An 18,292-nucleotide genomic window follows, 5' to 3' on the forward strand; every position below is an offset into this window, starting at 1 on the left:
CTAACCTTCTGAAACAGGTTATTAACTTAATACTGTTCTAAAACATAATTTGGAAACATTGTATTTTGAAGTGGAATAATTTAAAAATGTGTGATTTACCATAATGCACCTATAGAATTTAATATTTAGGGATAGGTCAGGAGTTGGCAACCTTAAACACTCAAAGAGTTAGTTAGTTGGTTGGTTGGTTGGTTGGTTGGTTGGTTGGTTGGTTGGTTGGTTGGTTGGTTAGTTAGTTAGTTAGTTAGTTAGTTAGTTAGTTAGTTTATTAGACTTGTATGCCGCCCTATTCCCAGGGGGACTCAGGGCGGCTAACAAACTAAAGGGGATAGGGGTAGTACAAAAAAGACAAACAAGACAAAAAGCAAAATACAGAAACAGATTAAAACACCACAACAGCCACAACAATTTGAGTGGGGTTGGGAACTCATCAGCCCCAGGCCTGCCGGAACAGCCAGGTCTTGACGGCTTTGCAGAAAGCCTGAAGGGTGGTGAGGGTACGAATCTCCATGGGGAGTTCGTTCCAGAGGGTCGGAGCAGCCACAGAGAAGGCTCTCCTCCGGGTAGTCGCCAGTCGACACTGGCCGGTGGATGGAATTCGGAAGAGGCCTAATCTGTGGGATCTAATCGGTCTAGTGGAGGTAATTGGCAGCAGGCGGTCTCTCAGGTACCCAGGTCCAATACCATGCAGGGCTTTAAAAGTAACGACTAGCACCTTGAAGCGCATCCGGAGTCCAATAGGCAACCAGTGCAGCTCGAGGAGGATAGGTGTAACGTGGGTGTACCGGGGTGCACCCACAATCGCTCGCGCGGCTGCATTCTGGATAAGCTGAAGTCTCCGAATGCTCTTCAAGGGCTGCCCCATGTAGAGTCATTTGGACCTGTTTCCCACAGAAAAGAAAACACCAAAATCCTTTCCATGCCTGGCTATTTCCTGAGCGGCCACAAAACTAGCATATGTAGTTGAATTAAATGTTCTTCTGAAACTTTTTGTTTCTTGGATTTATCCATGGTTGGCCTACTGGGGGTCAAAAAGCTGAATAAATCGGGTGTCACACTTTGGCGGTTGTGATGCATATTTTGAGTGACAGGGAGCCACAGCACAGGGAAGAATACATTGAATACTACTTATATATTCTTTTAAAAAAACAATAGGCCTTTTAATTGGTGAGGGGTTTTTTTTGTATATTTTCCTTTTACCATTCTCATTAGTAGCAACTGGAGAAGTCATGTGTCCTGGAGTATTAAGTGCTCAACTGTGAGGGGGGGGAGGTAATCCCCCAAATTACTGCTGATTAAGGGTGAATTCTGAGATGAACTGTTTGCTAACTGTTGTTGATTGAATAACTACTTTTTGCTGAATAAAGACAGACTGTAGGAGGATTATAATGCAGTCAGGCAATAGGGAGTGAACTCAGGTTACTGAGAGGGGGAAAAACAGAAGCCTGATCAGGCAGTTTGGCATGGCAATTTAAGGAAACTTCCTTAAAATAGTCTCTCTCAATCGAAGGTTCATACTTGAGAGCATGAGAAAGGAACAAGAAGAAATAAAAAATGTGTCTCCCTATGGCTTTGAGCAGCAAAAGTGCTGATGAACAGGAGCCTGTAATTATATTCTGAAAGGCTTTTGTTTATCTTCCTACCCCAATTAACCTGACATGGATTTCCAGCAAATGGAAGTTCATAACAATCCTTCAAGAAAGTAGGCAAGATTGGAGTGGTACATGTTGACATTTCAGCTACTTGAGAAAAGATGAGGCTTTATCAGTTCCAAGAAAGAAACTCTGCAATAGAAATTGACAGTGAAAGTACCTTTCTCAAACGAGATTCTCCCCCCAGAAAAGTGTTAGGTCCCACACAACTGGCCATGATCAAGGAAGCAATTACAGTATATATTTTCCATTCAGTAATATTACTCTATGGGTAAAAAATAAAACGTAGGGACACAGTGGCTCAGTGGCTAAGATACTGAGCTTGTCGATCAGAAATGTCGGCAGTTCAACGGTTCAAATCCCTAGTGCTGTGTGACAGAGTGAACTCCCACTACTTGTCCCAGCTTCTGCCAACTTAGCAGTTCAAAAGCATGTAAAAATGCAAGTAGAAAAATAGGAACCAACTTTGGTGGGAAGTAACAGCATTCTGTGTGCCTTTGGTGTTTAGTCATGCCGGCCACATGACCATGGAGGCGTCTTCGGACAGCGCTGGCTCTTTGGCTTTGTAACAGAGGTGAACACCACCCCCTAGAGTCAGGAATGACTAGCACATGTGTATGAGGGGAACCTTTACCTTTTACCTTTATGGGTAAAAAGAGAATCTTGGAAGGCGCAAGAGGAATGTTCAATGCCCATTTATAGTGAGTTCATTAAGGTGGAATTGCTTTCAATGCTATGAAATGCTTCTTCCCCAGTTCTTTCCATCTGGGCTGAGCTGTTCTTTACAGGAGAAGCTGCCAACAGATTTACCTATTTATCTTTATGATTTTTAAATCTATTTTCCCCCTTCCGTTACTTTGTCAGCCTCTTCATCATCTCTCACGCAGAGAAGTCAAATAGATGAAAATTGCAACCAGAAGCAAAAGATATGGAAGGCATTCTGAAGACCTTTTTTTTTTCTGAATGAACTAAGAAATTGTTTGAGGCCAGTATTTTAGGCCCTGGCAAACAAAACAGCTTCTGAGTGTTTAGGGTGTCACTGCAGGACAAGAAATGGGATGGTGGATTCTTTATGAGAAAAAAATCACAGTAATTGGTGATGCACAGCTATGCAGAACTGAAATAAAATCCGTGCCAGCCAGACGCTTAGGCTTGTGAAGTGCGCTTTCTGCCAAGAGCAAGGAGCAAGAACACAACAAAATACTTATAGAATTCACTGACAAGTATCCTTCCTGCTAACAAACGTGGCAGTGAATATTATATGAAATAACTTTAGCTGCATCGCCATGTACTGTGAAAATGCCAGGAAAGAGCTCAGGTGCTGCATGCAAAGAGAGTCTTGTTATTTATTCTTACAGTCCATGGAGAAGAAAAAGAAAGAAGAATAGTGAATGCAAGGGAAATGCTATACAGGTATTGATAGTTCTGTTTTTGAGGGTCAAGGGATGTGCCTCAGTGTTTCTGAACCATGGCAAATTTACAATGAGCGAACTTCAACTCCCAGAATTCCCTAGACCTCATGCTGGGGATAACAAATACTCAGGAATTGGGCATGGCTAGGACTAGGGGTCCTAGCATAATAGCGGTATTCCAGTATTTAAGGGGCTGCCACAAAGAAGAGGAGGTCAGCTTATTTTCCAAGGTACCAGAAGGCAAGACCAAGAAACAATGGATGGAAACAAATCAAAGAGAGAAGCATTCATTTCATTTCATTTCATTTATTGAATTTCTAGGCCGCCCAATCCCGAAGGATTCTGGGCGGCTTACAGAAATGAAAATATTAAAAAAGAATTTAAAACCAATAGGACACAACAAAGTTAAAAAGAAGCACAACATACATCCAATCAGAGGGGGGCTGGACCTCAGTCAAGAGGTCAACAGCCCCAGGCCTGCTGGAAAAGCCAGGTTTTAATAGCTCTGCGGAAGACCATGAGAGTGGGTAGGGCCCGGATCTGTGGGGGCAGCTCATTCCATAGGGCCGGAGTGGCAACAGAGAAGGCCCTACTCCTAGGCGCCGCCAGCCGGCATTGTCTCGCTGAAGGCACCCAGAAAAGGCCCATCCTGTGCGACCTTATTGATCTAAGGGAGGTATGTGGCAGAAGACGGTCTCGCAGGTATCCGGGTCCTAGGCCATGTAGGACTTTAAAGGTGATAACCAGCATCTTGAATTGTGCTCGGAGACCAATGGGAAGCCAGTGCAGCTCGCGGAGGATAGGTGTAGTATGGGTGTACCTTGGTACACTCAATATCGCTCGCACGGCTGCATTCTGGACTAATTGTAGTCTCCGAACACTTTTCAGGGGCAGCCCCAAGTAGAGCGCATTACAGTAATCCAGTCTTGAGATGACGAGAGCATGAGTGCCTCCTGGTCCAAATAGGGTCGCAACTGGTGCACCAGGCGAACCTGGGCAAAGGCCCCCATGGTCACAGCCAACAGGTGGTGTTCCAAAGTCAGATGCGGATCCAGGAGGACCCCCAAGTTGCGAACCCTCTCTGAAGGGAGCAAATTTTCTCCTCCCAGGCTTAAGGACGGACTAGGAGGACTGTCCTTAGGGGGCAACATCCACAGCCATTCGGTCTTGTCAGGATTGAGTGCGAGTTTGTTCACTCCCATCCAGACCCTAACAGCTTCCAGGCACTGGCACATCACTTCCACCGCGTCACTGAGTTGGAACGGGGCGGACAGATACAAGTGTCGTCCGCATACTGATGGTATTTAATCCCATGCCGGCGAATGATCTCACCCAGTGGCTTCATGTAGATGTTAAATAGGAGGGGGGACAGGACCGACCCCTGCGGCACCCCATGATTGAGGGGCTTAGAAGTCGACCTCTGTCCTCCAACCAACACCGACTGCGACCTGTCAGAGAGGTAAGAGAACCACCGTAAAATGGTGCCTCCCACTCCCACCTCTTCCAGCCATCGCAGAAGGATACCATGGTCGATGGTATCGAAGGCCGCTGAGAGGTCAAGGAGCACAAGGACAGAGGAAAGCCCTCTGTCCCTGGCCTGCCAGAGATCATCGGTCAGTGCGACCAAAGCGGTTTCAGTGGAGTAACCAGGCCTGAAACCAGACTGAAAAGGGTCTAGGTAATCTGCTTCATGCAAGGTCCATCGGAGTTGGAGGGCCACCACCTTCTCAACAACCTTCCCTAAAAAAGGGAGGTTGGAGACTGGACGATAGTTTTTAAAAATAGCTGGGTCCAGAGAAGGCTTCTTGAGGAGGGGTCTCACCACCGCCTCCTTCAGAGGTTGTGGAAAAGATCCCTCCCGCAAGGAGGCATTTGTAATTCTCTGGAGCCAGCCTCGTGTTACCTCCCTGCTGGTCGAAACCAGCCAGGAGGGGCATGGATCCAGTAAACAGATGGATGCACTCATCGCTCCCATGGCCTTGTCCACTTCATCAGGAGTGACAAACTGGAACTCATTCCAGAAAGTCTGAACAAGACCCTCCCTCGGCATCTCTGCTGGTTCTGTCTAAATGGAGTCCAGGTCTGTCCGAATCTGAGCGATTTTGTCCAACAGAAACTGAGCAAACTCCTCAGCTTGACCCTGTAAGGCATCCCCCATTTCCCCCCCTTTCAGGAGGGAACAGGTTATCCTAAACAGGGCGGCTGGGCAAGAGTCTGCGGACGCAATGAGAGCGGAAAAATTTGCACATTTTGCCGCCTGTATCGCCACTAAATAAGTCCTAGTAAAGGCTCTTAGTAGTGTTCAGTCGGATTCAGAGTTGCTAGCCCTCCAGCGTCGCTCTAGGCGTCTCTTTTGGTGCTTCATCTCCCAGAGTTCCTCAGTAAACCAAGGAGCCCTCCTGGATCCACTGCCGCGTAGAGGCCACAAAGGCGCAATCCAATCTAGGGCCCCAGTCGCCACTGTATTCCAAACGGCGACCAGGGACTCTGTTGGATTGTGGGCAAGAGAGTCAGGTATCTCTCCAAGCTCCTTCTGAAATCCCAACGGGTCCATCAGGTGTCTGGGGCGGAACCACTTAATCGGTTCCACCTCCCTGCGGTGGGGGAGTAGCTTCTGAAAATCAAGCCTCAACAGGAAGTGATCCGACCATGACAAGGGTAAGATGTCTACTTCCCTTAACTTAAAATCACATCTCCACTGCCCCGAGAGAAACACTAGGTTGAGTGTGTGTCCCGCTCTATGAGTCGGACCCTGGATTACTTGGGTCAAGTCCATGGCTGTCATGGAAGCCATGAACTCCTGGGCCCCATCAGAGCATTTGCCTAAGGACGGCAGATTAAAGTCCCCCAGTACTAACAGTCTGGGGAACTCAATCGCCAACCCGGCTACTGACTCCAGGAGTGCAGGCAGGGCTGTTGTGACGCAGCTAGGAGGTAGGTACATCAAAAGCAAGCCCACTTGAACCCCTAGGTCCAACTTCAAAAGAAGGGACTCACACCCAACAATCTCCGGAGCAGGGCTCCTGCGAGGAGCTAATGATCCTCCGATAATAATTGCCACTCCCCCACCCCTTCCTTGATGTCATGGTTGGTGGAGCACCTGAAACCCTTCCGGGTACATTTCGGAGAGGGGGACTCCTCCCTCATGGCCCAGCCAGGTTTCAGTAATACATGCCAGGTCTGCCCCCTCGTCAAGTATTAAGTCCCGGACAAGGGGAGCTTTATGAATCACAGACCTGGCATTTAGCAACAGCAACCTGAGACCAGGGCCCTGGCTTCTCCTGCCACTTGGTCCTTGAGTTGAGCTTACAGGGCCGAAATGAGGGATCACTGTGACGTAGCGAGCCCTTCTTCCCCGGTAATGGCTAGCCCTGTAGCCCCCGTTGTATCTGCCCCTCCCCAGGATGACCGGGATGCTCCGGCCCGCCCCCATCCCAGAAGGCCCCTCCCCCTCCCATGGCCCATGCTCTTCCCGGCAGGTCACATCTATCACTCATTCTAGGATGAGGGGTAGGCCTGGGCCCCCCTATCACATTTGCTTATGCACTCAGTGGGGGGGGGCACCTGGCCGTGCCCTCAATCCTCTCAGATGCACTCTCAATCACTCTCTCATACATGCCCCACTGAAATCCTCATACATGCCCCACTGAAATCCTCATACATGCCCCACTGAAATCCATTAAAACATATAAAAATACAATAGTATAATAAAAAGATAGTTAAAATTAGGTGGGTTCATTCATCCAGCAATCACACCATACACTCTCCATACACAAAGAAATTGCACAGATCTTAACAAAAAATACCACTCAAGTGGATTTGTGCAGAAATCGCGGTCGGAAACCAATGATGATAGAAAGGAGGGAGAGTTCCACAGTCCCTCTCCCTCTTGTGGGTCCAGAAATGCAAGGAGGGGGGGGGGGCAAAGGCCCAGAGTCTGAGATGGCTGGAGTGGTTGCTGGAGTGGTTGCAACCTAGAAATAAGGAGAAACTTAATAGTGAGGACAATTAACTAGCAGAACAGCTTGCCTTCAGACGTTGAAGGTAGAATAAAATAGAATAGCATAAAATAGAATTCCTTATTGACCAAGTATGATTGGACACACAAGGAATTTGTCTTTGGTGCATATGCTCTTAGTGTACATGAAGAAAAATAGAATAGAATACATTTATCAAGAATCATAAGTTACAACACTTAGTGATAGTCAGGTTCTAATAAGCAATCAAATTATGCTAGGAAACAAATAAAACAATATAAATTTTAAAGATACAAGCAACATGGTTATTGTCATAAGTGGAAAGAGATAGGTACTAGGAAAGAGATGGGTACTAGGAAGGAAGAGAAGAATAATAGTAATACAGTCTTAGTAGATAATTTGACAGTGTTTCTGGGGATTATTCTTTTAGCAGAATGATGGTATTCAGGGGAAAAAAAACTGTCCTTGTGTCTAGTTGTTCTGGTGTGCAGTGCCCTTCAGTTTTGTTTTGAGGGTAGACATTAAAACAATTTAGGTCCAGGATGTGAGGCATCAGTAGATATTTTCATAGCCCCCTTTTTGACTTGTGCAGTTCTAACGTTCAGGAAATTTCTCCTTAGTTCTACAACATAGACAATGAAATGCTAGTATAAGTTTGTTTTTTCTTCATAAGGACTGTTAGAAAACAGGATTACCTCCTAACCTGATTTGGGACCATGGGTGGGCTTTAAACTGAACACCTTTTTGGAGATGTTTGTGTGTGGGAATGTGTGTTGAAATGAAAAACTTGAGAGTAAAGACCCATGAGAAAGAATAGAAAAGGGGAGTAATGCTAAAATTGGGCTTCTTAATTTACTTGATGAAAAACCATTCTGCCCCATAAAATTCATGGCGTTCATTGTCTTATGGACTTATGCTCAGAGTATGGAAAACAAATGAGAAGAATTTGAATGGTTTGAATGGAAAAACAAATTTCATTTAGAATGGTCACTTGATAGAGCATTGCCCACAACTACGATATAGCAACTCTTTTATTCAAAGCAACACATCAATTGAAATTGAGGAGGAAAAACTCTCGACGTTAAAAATCCCTAATCAGACATCTATGCAAGAGACCTTGGCAATGCTACAAAGAACATCTGGATTAAAATAATCCTGGAGGAACAAATAAATCCAATGCTGTGGTAGATGCGAGGTGTTGACTGCCAGACCAAGGAGAAGAAGGTGGATAATGCTCTCCAAGAGCAAATTGGAGATCTTTCAAAAAGGCCTGGAGGCAAAGTGATGGAAATTTTTAATTATCTCAACATCTGTTGAGAGACAAACTCTGCCAAGCATGATCCTCTCACAAAATTCCTGACTTGTCTTTCTGACAGCTTTTTTCCTTCTGAGGATAGAGAAAGTCACAAGAGAATTGGTTAATCTTGACTTCATACTGATCAATTAGAAAGACATAAATGAGGAAGTAGAACCAGCAGGAACACTTGGGGAAAAGTGACCATGTATTGCTAGACTTCTTGATGTTGCAGAAAACTAAAGCAGTCAAAGGTTTATTCTGGACTTCAAAAAAGCAGATTTTAAGAACCTTGGACCATTGGTAGATAGAATCCCATTATAGAAGAAGCTAATGGAGAAAGAAGCTGAAAAAAAGAAGGGAATCCTTAGAGAGTAGAAACATTTTGTAGAAATACTGTGCAAGAATTTACACAAATGCCAACCACGTCAGAAAATGAGGAAAGCCAAAGAATTCAATGTGACTATAGGAAAGGGAGGGACGTGGCGGCTCAGTGGCTAAGATGCTGAGCTTGTCGATCAGAAAGCTCGGCAGTTTGGTGGTTCGAATCCCTAGCGCTGCATAACGGAGTGAGCTCCCGTTACTTGTCCCAGCTTCTGCCAACCTAGCAGTTCGAAAGCATGTAAAAATGCAAGTAGAAAAATAGGAACCACCTTGGTGGGAAGGTAACAGTGTTTCATGCGCCTTCAGCATTTAGTCATGCCAGTCACATGACCACAGAGACGTTTTCAGACAGCCCTGGCTCTTCGGCTTTGAAATGGAGATGAACACCGCCCCCTAGAGTCAGGAACAACTAGCACATATGTGTGAGGGGAATATTTACCTTTACCTTTATAGGAAAGGGAAAGGGAAAAAAAGAGAAAGAGGCAGCCAAGCCCATAAATGAAGAATATTAAGTCAGAAACCGTAAAGGGTATCAGAAAAGTAAACTCTAAAAATCTAAAAGAATGAACTGTGGGTTGTATGAGAATCTCCTTAAGTATGTTCACAATCAAAGGAAAAGAAAAGAATAAGCATGCTAGTTGTTCAGTGAAGATTACAAAATGTAAATAACAAAGAAAAATAGAACTGTGCAGCTACTTTTAGTAGCTAACTAAAATAGAGTTGAAGCTACTTCTTCAACGTCAACAAAACACCCTTGTGTTCCATGCGGGCATTGTGATGAGCAGGATAAAAAAGGCAGGGATATTGCTTGAGACTGATAGAAACTAACTTTCTGAATGCTTCTTTAATCCTTTGTGTTTAAAATTCAAGGACCAGATCAATTATATCCGAGGTAGAAGAAGGAACGTTTGATGGAATACCTTTGGAATTTTTTTGAGAACTCCTAGCAAGGTGGAGGAGAATAGAATAGAATAGAACAGAACAGAACAGAACAGAACAGAACAGAACAGAATTCTCTATTGGCCAAGTGTGATTGGACACACAAGGAATTTGTCTTTGGTGCATATGTTCTCAGTGTACATAAAAGACAAAATATATTCTGTCACTTCTCCCAAGGAACAATCAGGATTTGGAGGAGAACAACAACAAAAAAAGGTTTTTCGGGGCCTGAATTGATAAAATTGGGATAAAATATTGATGTCAGAACACAAAAAAACCCCAGTATTTTTTTTTTAAAATTTATAGGCAATTCAACGTTGTTAGAGATTGGCTCCCTTCCTTTTGTGATTTTATGGAGAAGATGGTAGTCTCTTCTAAGGAGTCCCAAAGGTGCTTTTTTCAGGAGGTAACTGGACTTCCTTGTTTTTTCTTTGAAGACATTTTGCTTCTCATCCAAGAAGCTTCTTTAGCTCTGACTGGATGGTGGGGAAGGGAAAGATTTATATTCCCGGGAGACAACTGTTCATTTGCATCCTTTTAGAGGGTTGTTAAAGCACTTGGAGGTTTGCAAATGACCAGCTCTCTGCAAGGAATATAAATCCTTCCATTCCCCACCATCCAGTCAGAGCTGAAGAAGCTTCTTGGATGAGAAGCAAAACATCTTCAAATAAAAAAACAAAGGAAGTCCAGTTGCCTCTTGAAAAAAAGGCACTTTTGGAACACCCAAAAGTGACCTGCATGACTGAGAATCTCTATAGACCTCTTATAGTATCACTTTTAAAAAGGGAAAGGAGAAAGACTCAGAGAAAAGGGAAATGGTCAATTTGACATTGACACACAAGATTTTAGAGCACATCAAAAAGAGATTACTCTGTAAGCTCTTTGAAAGCTTGGATTTGTAAGAACTGAATCTTACCTGACTACATTTACTGCCTTTTTGATGTGTTACTTCCTTAAGAGATTGTGAGAACACTTCAGACAAAATATATATCTTGATTTCAGCAAAGTAATTAGTAATATACAGTATCTCAGGGCATGCTGATTAGCAAAGTAATTTACAGATATAGGATGAAAAAACGGACTTGATGATGAAGACATGGAAATGTGGTTTATTGCAAATTGAACATAAGCAGAATATTAATAAGGGAGGACCTGGACATACTTCTGGGGCAAGCTGTTTCGTAAAGTGGCGGCTGCCATATAGAAGAATCTCACAATAACTGTGTTCTGGATGTACATTTGTCAATTTCCTGGAAGTGGAGGTAGGCGGTAGTAAAATGAAAGATGACCAAAGCTCCTTTGTATAATAGGTGAAAATGCAAAATGGTAGAACTGGCATTTTTATCATTAATGTTCTTTAAAAAGGTGGAAGACCCAGCACCGGAATGTAGTTGAAGACTGTGCTTTGTTAAATTGTAAAAGGTAAAGGTTCCCCTCGCACCTATGTGCTAGTCTTTCCCAACTCTAGGGGGCAGTGCTCATATCCGTTTTAAAGCCGAAGAGTCAGCATTGTCCAAAGACCTCTCTGTGGTCATGTGGCAGGCATGACAAAATGCCAAAAGTACATGGAACACTGTTACCTTCCCACCAAAGGTGGTTCCTATTTTTTCTACTTGCATTTTTACGTGCTTTCGAACCGCTAGGTTGGCAGAAGCTGGGAGAAGTAATGGGAGCTCACTCCATTAACTGCCAAACTGTTAACCTTTCTAATCAACAAGCTCAATGTCTTAGCCACTGAGCCATCCCTGTTTGTTAAAATGAGCTATGTCTAATTGCATTGTTGACTTAGCAGCCCAATTCATAGATGGCCACCCCTCTTCTTTCTTCATTGCAAGCTGGAAAAGTATTTTGTTGTGTTGTGTTTTCCCTAGAAAGGAGAAATAACCAGTTTCTTAGAATGAAATGGAAACATGATGTGAGTGATCTAAATGGGTTTAGGTCTTGGTATACTTTGTTTCCTTGCATTTCTTCTCTGTTTTGGAACATCTACAATAGATGAATAACACGGTTTTCCCAACTTATTTCATAGAAATTATTTCCTCTTTTTGCCCTGCATTTGTTACAATACCTGTTGAAGCAGCTACCCACATAAGCTTTGTTTATGGAGGAGAGCACTACACCCAGCTGAGCATGACATAGAATAATCCAGACAAAGTTCAGTTCTTTATTTGCTTGCACTCAGTAGACAGAATCTTGCCAGAGTAATGCTTTACTACTTTCACTGTAATAGATATACCTGGGAAATTCTAGGGAAATTCTTTACTCTCTTCCTCTGTTTTCTGTCCATCTCTGAGCTAGGCTGCCTCTTGCCTGATTGCCCTTAGGGAATGTATACACTCCTTCCTGAGAAACTGCCTCTTCATTGTATTCCATCAAAATATCTGCTCATCTGTAGGAACCTCCCTTCCAAAAAAGCCCCACCGAGTCCTGTTGCATTTTTATCTCCCATTAGAAAATCTTATGGCCATCATTTTGAAAACCATAGCAGTTTGGTTTTTAAAGAACCAGTAGCTGGGGATGACATCAATGGATTCCATGCTTCTCAATGTAGGCTATTTTCCACACAACATAGAATAGAATGGAATAGAATAGAATAGAATAGAACAGAACAGTTGGAAGGGACCTTGGAGGTCTTCTAGTCCAACCCCCTGCCTAGGCATGAAGCCCTACACCACTTCAGACAAATGGTTATCCAACATCTTCTTAAAGATTTCCAGTGTTGGACCATTCACAACTTCTGGAGGCAAGTTGTTCCACTGATTAATTGTTCTCACTGTCAGGAAATTTCTCCTCAGTTCTAAGTTGCTTCTCTCCTTGATTAGTTTCCACCCATTGCTTCTTGTTCTACCCTCAGGTGCTTTGGAGAATAGTTTGACTTTTTCTTCTTTGTGGCAACACTTGAGATATTGGAACACTGTGATCATGTCTCCCCTAGCCCTTATTTTCATTAAACTAGACATACCTGCAACTGTTCTTCATATGTTTTAGCCTCAAGTCCCTTCATCATCTTTGTTGCTCTTCTCTGCACTCTTTTTAAAGTCTCCACATCTTTTCTACATCGTGGCGACCAAAACTGAATGCAGTATTCCAAGTGTGGCCTTACCAAGGCATTATAAAGTGGTATTAACACTTCACGTGATCTTGATTCTATCCCTCTGTTTATGTAGCCTAGAACTGTGTTGGCTTTTTTGGCAGCTGCTGCACATGGCTGGCTCATATTTAAGTGGTTGTCCAGTAGGATTCCTAGCATTGAGCAAGGTAAATACATGCTCTGTACAGACAATTTCAATTAATGCCCTTTTTCTGGGAGCCTGAAAACCATTCATAATCTATCCATGTACTCTTCCATACTCCTTAATAAAACAACTTCATCCTAGTTCATAGATTGTAGCCCTACCCTGCAACACAATATAACAGTACGGTTCTAATCCTTCCTTTTAAATTGTATCTTTAATAGGGATAGTAAAATAATTTGTGGATCTGTGGAATTACATATCCTCATCGCAGCACAGTTGTCCAAATTTTGGAAAGAGTGCTTTATTTCAACAAAGATGTCACTTAAGTACCCTATCAAAGCAATGTCTGAAAGAGACACCCCTCTACTTGTACAGAAAGGGAATGTGGTGGCTCAGTGGCTAAGATGCTGAGCTTGTCAATCAGAAAGGTCGGCAGTTCGGTAGTTCAAATCCCTAGCGTCATGTAACAGAGTGAGCTCCTGTTACTTGTCCCAGCTTCTGCCAACCTAGCAGTCTGAAAACAGGTAAAAATGCAAGTAGAAAAATAGGGACAACTTTGGTGGAAAGGTAAGAGCATTCTGTGTGCCTTCGGCATTTAGTCATCTAAAGAGAGACATCTTCAGACAGCACCGGTTCTTCGGTTTTGAAAGAGAGATGAGCAACACCCCCTAGAGTCGGGAATGACTAGCCCATATGTGCGAGGGGAAGCTTTGCCTTTATCTTTACCTACTTGTACAGAGGAGAATGAAGCAATCACCCTATTTCACTTTGTGAAATGTCTAACACATCATTTTGGAATGGCCAAAACTTTGTGTAGACCTGGAATTTGTTTCCTCCCTTAGATGACCATCTTTTCAAGGCAATTCATGGAATATAATTTGGCATATTGATTAGTTCTCCTAAAAAGGTCATCAGTTATTGCTAAAGTAAGGTGTTAACAATGTACCAATGGCACCTGTTTTGTCACTCTTTATCATCTAATCATAAATTAGTTATCGATGCCCTTGAAAGTCCCCTGACTTTAATCATAAAAGTGAATGCAAATACTTTTTTTGCTTTTGGATGCAAAATTATTCAATTGTAGCTTCTTGAATAACTCCATAACCGGGAATGCACCCAAATATGAAAAATACAGTCTTTTGGGGAAATGGCATTTGCATAAAAATGTGCCTAGTAAGACATCCATAGAGGATACGTGATAAACTAGATGTCTCCAAAAGAGCAGGGATGACATTGCATTGAGATCAGCCAGACGGTGTTTTCGACTGGCAAAGTCTCTTTGGAGAAAGGAGAGATCACGAGATTGCCCATATGTACACTGGACAGCTGCTTCTCATGAGTAGACAGCAGGAACCGAGGTTTTTGTGGTTGATTTGTGAGTTCAGCTGTTGGCAGTCGAGGAATTCCATCTAACCTCACAGTCATAACATAGCCTTTATGGAGATGAGGTTCACCTTGTCTCACTTCTTAATCATTTTTGATCATTGCTTTTAAACTGCTTTTTAGTCATTAAGAACCTTTGTAACAGCAAGGTTTTAAAGCACTAGGTGAATCCTCTTTAACTCTTATTAAAAGAAGATTTAACTACAGAGTCCCTCTGGAAAGCAAGATGAGGAGCATAGAAATTTAATAAATATACACATGCATAAAAGGGTTGTAGTGGCTCAATGGCTAAGACTCTGAGCTTGTCGACCAAAAAGGTCAGCAGTTTGGAGGTTCGAATCCCTAGCGCTGCATAATGGAGTGAGCTCCTGTTACTTTTCCCAGCTTCTGCCAATTTAGCAGTTCGAAAGCATGTAAAAATGCAAGTAGAAAAATAGGAACCAACTTTAGTGGGAAGGTAACAGCATTCCCTGTGCCTTCATCATTTAGTCATGCCAGCCACATGATCACAGAGATGTCTTCGGACAGTGCTTGCTCTTCGGCTTTGAAACGGAGATGAGCACCAGAGATGACTCGGGAATGATTAGCATGTGTGAGGGGAACCTTTACCTTTATCTATACATGCACACATATTTAAAGACTTCTCTTTTGTAATTAGTGAAAAGGTACCAAGAAAATTGAGTTTGGAAAGTTACAGAAAGGTTAATGATCCAGATGGAGTTGAAGTAAAAATTTGAAATTAATTATAAGTATCCTTCCCATGAGAAAACTTTTATACACCATAATAGGAATAGACTTTGAAGGTTGGACACTAGGGAGAACCAGAGAGAACAAAAAATTACAATTAAGGAGAGGAATAGTTACATTTGATTTACTAATATAGACTGGAGCAGAATATTTTTACATTGAATTTACTGAAGTATGTTTTTGAACAATGGACCCTGAAGAAATTATTTAAAATATATGACATCATAGATAAACTATGGAAAAAAGGAACACCTTTTACTGGATAAAACTGAAATGGATTTGAAAGGGGAACAAAAAATGACAGGCTACAAGAATATTGAAAAAGATGCTACATTAGATGTATAACTGAGATCAGCTGACCTCATGATAATAAAAATGATATACAAATAGCAAACTAAAAGAGTGATCTGTTTAAATCTCATATATTTACAAACAAAAAAAGTTCTGAATTATGTTCTGAGAAGGGACAAAGGGAGAAAGAAAAATAAATTAAAAGAAATAAAATTCAAGGATAGTATTTGAAGGGTCTAAAGATCAAGATTGTTAAAAGTAAAAAGAAAGAATATAAAGTTGGTTTATTTCACAAAGGTTGATTAATGTTAAAATGGATATGTTGTCTCGTTTAACCCTTAATACACTTTTATTAAATACTAATTGATAACCCGACATTCCCTGGGTATTTATTTGTAGCGGGAAAATGTCCAGACCAAACATAATTTGTAATGTTGGATTTTCTCCCTTACCAGAGGTAACCCCTTTGTGGAGTACTATGAAGCTGTTACCATGGCAACTCCACTGCACTGTACAGTAGAAGCCATTTTAAGGCACAACAGGCTGTATCTTAACAGAACACACACCTCAAGGGGTGTTAGGGATGTCTTACCCCACAGTATTTTTTTTTCAGAGAGTAAGTCATCTGTGTACCAAGTTTGGTTGAAATTGCTCGAGGCTTTCCAGAGTTATGCTGGAACATACACACACACACACGCACAGAGCCATTGATAGATTAGATAGATAGATAGATAGATAGATAGATAGATAGATAGATAGATAGATAGATAGATAGATAGATGATAGATAGATGATTGATAGATGATTGATAGATAGATGATAGATAGATGATAGATAGATAGATAGATAGATAGATAGATAGATAGATAGATAGATAGACAGACAGACAGACAGATTCTTGTTATAAAGATCTTCCTTTTCACATTGATTTCACCAAAAGTCTTCAAATATTTTTACTTAGATGACATAAAATTAACAAATAATGCAGAGAATCCAGTGCTATAATGTTTGTCCCCCAAAGCACAATGCTTGGAGACCATTTGGTACCCCTTGTGCTATAATCAGAAGACAGACCTGTCATTCGGGTTCTGTCAGCCTTTACAGGCACACCAGACAGAAAAAACAACCAGATGAGCTAATTCTACATTATTGTAAGGCTACATTAACAGAATACTGCAAGTCTGAAATTACAGATCTTCCACCATCTACTTTACATCCTGAAAACCTGGATATGTGTGTCCCTTCTGAGCTTTTTTCCTCCACCCATATGTTCATATATATTGCTAGTCCACGTATGGAATGGGATATTCTTTATTGGCCGAGTGTGATTGGACACACAAGGAATTTGTCTCAGTGTACGTACAAACAACAAAGTGATAAGTCATAGATCATAAATCATAAGGTACAAACATAAATCTTAAAATACAAACAAAAAGTTACAGATCATAAAATACCAACAGCAGAAGGTAGTAGGAAAGATGAGAAAGATTAAAAGATGAAAGAGGATAATAGCAGTACAGCTCTAATACGGGGGTAAAATATATTTAGGCACAAGACAGTGAGAGTTAGAAGGTGCAAATCGCAGAGTGCAAAGTTGTTTTGACATGCAATGCTCTATAGCAGCGTCCTAAGGGGGAGAAGTTCAAACAGTTTATGTTCAGGATGTGAGATGTCTGTAGATATCAGTCCTCTTTCTCATTTGTACAGTATTGTTGTTAGTTGTGAATGTGTCTGACCACCATGGACCATGTTCCTTCACACCTTCCTGTACCATCCTCTGGAGTCCATTTAAGCTCATGCCGACTACTTCAGTGACTCCATCCAGCCACCTTATTCTCTGTCGTCTCCTCCTTCGTTTGCCATCAATCATTCCCAGCATTAGGCGCTTCTCCAATGAGTCCTTCCTTCTCATTAGGTGGCCAAAGTATTTGAGTTTCAACTTCAGGATCTGGCCTTCTAAAGAGCAGTCAGGGTTCATCTCCTCCAGGACTGACCGGTTTGATCGCCCTGCAGACCGATGGACTTGCAGAAGTCTTCTCCAGCACTATAGCTCAAAAGCCTCAATTCTTTGGCGCTCAGCCTTTCTTATGGTCCAACTTTCACAGCCATCCATTGCAACTGGGAAAACCAGAGCCTTGATTATATACACTTTTGTTGGCAGGGTGATGTCTCTGCTTTTTAGTACGCGGTCTAGATTTGCCATAGCTTTCCTCCCCAAGAGCAAGCCAATTTATTGGCTGCAATCTCCATCTGCAGTGATCTTGGAGGCCAGAGAAATAAAATCTGTCTCTACCACTATTTCTTCCCCATCTATTTGCCAGGAATTGAGAGGTATGGATGCCATGACCTTAGTTTTCTTAATGTTGAGTTTCAAGCCAATGTTTGCACTCTTCTTCTTCACCCGCATCAGGAGGCTCTTTAGTTCCTCTTCACTTTCTGCCATTAGTGGTTTCATCTGCATATTTGAAGTTGTTGATATTTCTCCCGGCAATCTTATTTCTAACTTTCGATTCATCTTTCTTATGATGTGCTCTTGCAGTATATAGCAATAGCAATAGCAGTTAGACTTATATACCGCTTCATAGGGCTTTCAGCCCTCTCTAAGTGGTTTACAGAGTCAGCATATCGCCCCCAACAATCCGGGTCCTCATTTTACCCACCTCGGAAGGATGGAAGGCTGAGTCAACCTTGAGCCGGTGAGATTTGAACCGCTGAACTGCAGATAACAGTCAGCTAAAGTGGCCTGCAGTACTGCACCCTAACCACTGTGCCACCTCGGTCCTTCATGGTCCTTCATGGAAGGTAGGCTGGTTGCAATTGTTTTTTTCCCCTATGCTAAATAAATAAATAAATCCCCTACCATTATGCAGCTGTGGGCTACGGCATCTGTTATCTGACTGCTTCCTAGGCAGCATCTCTTCCTCCCATTTCCCACAGTTTTTGCCACATATCGTTAGAGTTTCCTGTCTTTTTCCCC

The 18,292-nt window shown here is 42.3% G+C and overlaps 1 protein-coding gene and 1 pseudogene across 1 annotated transcript in view; one reads left to right on the top strand and one right to left on the bottom strand.

Annotated features, from left to right (window-relative positions):
* DCC (DCC netrin 1 receptor) overlaps positions 1–18,292 on the top strand; it is a 734,614-nt gene that overhangs the window by 229,242 nt on the left and 487,080 nt on the right. The gene's annotated exons all lie outside the window — the stretch shown is intronic.
* The window catches only part of LOC148045285 (uncharacterized), a 108,024-nt pseudogene that overhangs the window by 59,222 nt on the left and 30,510 nt on the right, over positions 1–18,292 (bottom strand).

Source organism: Thamnophis sirtalis, unplaced genomic scaffold (genome assembly GCF_051295495.1).
Source record: "Thamnophis sirtalis isolate CommonGarterSnake01/CBP01778 unplaced genomic scaffold, rThaSir2_p1.2 scaffold_5, whole genome shotgun sequence".
Lineage (NCBI taxonomy): Eukaryota > Metazoa > Chordata > Lepidosauria > Squamata > Natricidae > Thamnophis > Thamnophis sirtalis.